A 4,181-nucleotide genomic window follows, 5' to 3' on the forward strand; every position below is an offset into this window, starting at 1 on the left:
TCCAAGGACTTGGCAAATTAAAGCTATTAAAACACAAATAAGTTAGCCTAACTCCTATCAATGTTCCCACCTGTTGTTTGTGGACACTAGTAGGAAGTTGGTATGGCTAAGTGCTTTCTGTTTTTTAATGTTTAATGTTTAAACCTTTCCAGGCTTCCCTTGGTTCACTGGCTCTTGACTTTTGGTTTATGTCAATGAAGATAATAATATGAAATGTAGCTTATGAAAAAATAGGGAGGAAGAGCCATCTGATTCCAAAACCATATTCCAGATGGAAAACTTTGCCAGCCTTAGGGTTAATGTCAGCATTATTGATACTTCTGGCAGAGGTGGGTAAGAAGGGTAGTGTTAGGACTGATTTGAGGCAAAGGCTTGAATTAAAGATTCATAAGTCTTTTATATCAACATAAGGTTGATAAGGAAGACAAAACCAAACCAACCGCAAGGAGTAGGGGGGATCTGTCAGACACCTCAGTTCTGGACTCCAAAGATACTCAACGGAAATGTTAGAAGGTACAATTCAACATCTAAGTAATAGGAGAATAAAGATGACTGATTCTAGAAATTGAAAGCTTCTTGGCCTCTGCCCCATTTTATACATATCCTAGAGTGGGTGGGCTCAGGTCATGAGATATCATTTTAAACAAAAAGAAGGTTGGAAGTTTGCAGTATAAGCCAGACATGCTAAAATAATATTTTGGAAATATTAGGTCTACAGTAAAGTCAGGTACAAGTATATAAATTTCTGAAGGAAAGAGAATTCAGTTCTTGGAAAACAACAGACAAAAATGGCAAAGACTTTAAGACCTACTATTCATATATTCATTTATTTGAAGTAAAAGCAAATTTCATGTCTAAAGTAAAAATACCAGAATTCATTGATTCTAAGATGCACTTTTTAAAACATTTTAATTTTTTTTAATTTATTTTTAAAGATTTTATTTATTTATTTTTTGAGAGAGAGAGCACAAGAGGAGCAGCAGGCAGAGGGAGAAGGAGAAGCAGGCTCCCAGCTAAGCAGGGAGCCTGATGTGGAGCTTAATCTCAGGACCTCAGTATCATGATGTGAATTGAAGGTAGGCGCTTCCCCGACTGAGCCATCGAGGTGCCCCTAAAATGTTTGTAATATCTCTGAAACCAACCTGGGGATATCTTACCATCAATGGTATCCTACAATTAAAATTGGATGATTTTTTTTTCATGAAACATAAAATAATGAGGTGAGACATGTTACAATTGGAGGTAACTTTGATCTGACTAAATATGGCAATATGTCTTAAATTTAGAAAAAAATATTCATTACTAAAAGTAAGATTGATAAACTATGCAAAATATACATGTAAAATAATTTTAACATAGCACTATATAATTTAAAACTAGAGATCAGTAGACCACTGATCCCTGAGATAGGTCAACTTCCTTTATTTTGTAAAAAATTCTTTTTTTTACGTTTATGTGTATTTTTCTCCCTAAGCAATCTTTAGTTTATATCAAATTCTAAGTTAGTATTCAAGAAGTGAAAAATGTCTTAAATGATTATAGATGACTAATTTTTAATAGTCGCAAATGACGACCCAAAAGATGATTGCATAATAGACACTTTCTAATTATCTCATCAAAAGAATTCATGTAACATTTTTTTTCTGCTTCTTCATGACTATCCTAATAATATCCCATAGCTAAACAAACGTAAGTTCATTTGTTTTTTAGTAGAGTCCTGCGTTTATATCCAGGAAGAAAAAGTAGAATGGACCCTCTACTATTAGAGTTCTTAAATGTATCACTGTATTACATTTTAGTGTCTAGATAGCTGTCGATTTTCATATTGACACTTTAAAAAATTAAGTATATTTCGAACTTTATAATTTTAGAATAATTTCTTTTAATTTCAAAACAATCTGTTCTTTTGGTAAAACACATGCAGTGGTAAGAAGAATGTCAACCAAAATTGAACTATAGTCACATTCTCATTTTAGAAAGAAAAGCAGAATTTTTTAAAAAGATGAATTTTTTAAAAAGGAAACTTAAAATAATAGATTTTGATTTTGAAGGGACAAAAAAGAAATACTTTTCATTTAAAACAAGAGGATAACATTTGAATTGTCCTTTGTCTATTGAAGACTCAGGAGAAAAAAGTGGTTTTCTCCAAAGAGTCAAGGCAAGAAGCAACATGGGAAAAGATGGCTTTAAAAGGGAAACAAGAGTCCCTCTCCTCTCCCCGTGATGGCATGTGCTCGTCCCTTGATATCTGTGTACTCCGAAGAGAGGGAATCATCTGGCAAAAATGTTACCTTGCCTGCTGTGTTTAAGGCTCCCATTTGACAGGATGTCGTGAACTTTGTTCACAGCAACTTGCACAAAAACGACAGCTAGCCATATGCTGTCAGTGAATCAGCAGGTTATCAAACCAGTGCTGAGTCTTGGGGTACAGGCAGAGCCAGGGGTCCAATGCCTAGAGTTCGAGGTGGGGTCCTCACCATTCTGGCCAGGGTGCTCTTGGAAATATGCGTCGTGGAGGCCATTGGCACCGCAGAGTGAACACAACACAAAAGTGATATGCCATCTGCTCTGCCCTGACTGCCTCAGCCTCACCAGCACTGGTCATGTCTAAAGGTCTCCGTGTTGAGAAGTTCCTGAGCTTCCTTTGGTGGTTGAAGATAAAGTTGAAGGCTACAAGAAGACCAAGGAGGAGGTTTTGCTTCTTAAGAAACTTAAAGCCTGGAATGATATCAAAAAGGTCTATGCCTCCCAGAGAATGAGAGCTGGCAAGGGCAAAATGAGAAACCGTCGTCCTATCCAGCGCAGGGGATCCTGCATCATCTACAATGAAGACAATGGTATCATCAAGGCACCAGAGACATCCCTGGAATCACTTTACTTAATGTAAGCAAACTGAACATTCTGAAACTTGCTCCTGGTGGGCATGTGGGACGTTTCTGCATTTGGACTGAAAGTGCTTTCTGCAAGTTAGATGATCTGTATGGCACTTGGCCTAAGGCTGCCTCCCTCAAGAGTAACTACAACCTTCCCATGCATAAGATGCTTAATACAGACCTTAGCAGAATCTTGAAAAGGCCAGGGATCCAAAGAGCCCTCCGAGCACCACGCAAGAGGATTCATCGTAGAGTCCTGAAGAAGAATCCACTGAAGAACCTAAGACTCATGTTGAAACTAAACCCGTAGCAAAGACCATGCGCTGGAACACCATTCTTCACCAGGCCAAGAATCACAAACTCCGGATGGATAAGGCAGCAGCGGCCTTAGAAGCCAAATCAGATGAGAGGGGGTTCCAGGCAAGAAGCCCATGGTAGGGAAGAAAAGAAAGAAGGCTGTTGGTGTGAAAAAGCCGAAGAAACCTTTGGTAGGAAAAAAGGCTGCAGCTACCAAGAAACCAGCAGCTGACAAGAAACCTGCAGAAAAGAAACCCACCACGGAAGAGAAGCAGCCCGCTGCCTAAAAACTTATATTTGTTTATTCCATAAAAGTCAGTCATTTTGGACAGCTAATTTTAAGTAAAGACCTGATCAAAGACAGTGAGAAACAAACAAAAAAATTAAAAAATAATAAAATAAAAGGGAAACAAGAATGTGAGAAACTGAAGAACAAAGAATAGAAAGTAGAGATTCTTTGTGGCAGAGATGGCTAGGAATTTAGAAACGATAATGGCTGTCATTCAATATTTAATCTTTATTTTTTGTGCTGCAGTAATTATGCCCCAGTGTACCATGGATTTGGTAGATTTGCACAACAGCATTCTGTTAGTTGTACCTTGGGAAATGAAGTAGAAGCAGTCTGTCCTGCATGTGTGAGAATGCAGCCTTTGTAGGCAGACTTACTTCGGTTCAAATCTTGGCTCCAGCAACATAACTACCTTCGGGCCATAACTACAACATCATTTACTTTAGCACCAAAATGGGGATAAAGTGTACTTTAATCCACAGAGCTGTATTCAGGATTAAATCAATCAGTTAGTCCATATAAAGTTCTTATACCACTGCTAGGTAAAAATTAAACAAATGTTTTGGGATGATATGACATATAGAAAACCCAAGCAACTTGGGGCAGCATTGGGTCTTACTGAATAATCAAAAATTGAGTCAGGATCCGGATTTAAAGTATCTGGGAAAGTCTATATATTCCTTCTTTGTGACTCTTTTGTATGGCATCTCAGGAAGGTTCAG

General features: G+C 37.7%; 1 pseudogene; it reads left to right on the forward strand.

Annotated features, from left to right (window-relative positions):
• Positions 1–2,223: 2,223 nt before the first annotated feature.
• LOC112652281 (60S ribosomal protein L4-like) lies at positions 2,224–3,482 on the forward strand (annotated as a pseudogene).
• Positions 3,483–4,181: the final 699 nt, after the last annotated feature.

The sequence above is a fragment of the Canis lupus genome, chromosome 13 (assembly GCF_003254725.2).
Source record: "Canis lupus dingo isolate Sandy chromosome 13, ASM325472v2, whole genome shotgun sequence".
NCBI lineage: Eukaryota > Metazoa > Chordata > Mammalia > Carnivora > Canidae > Canis > Canis lupus.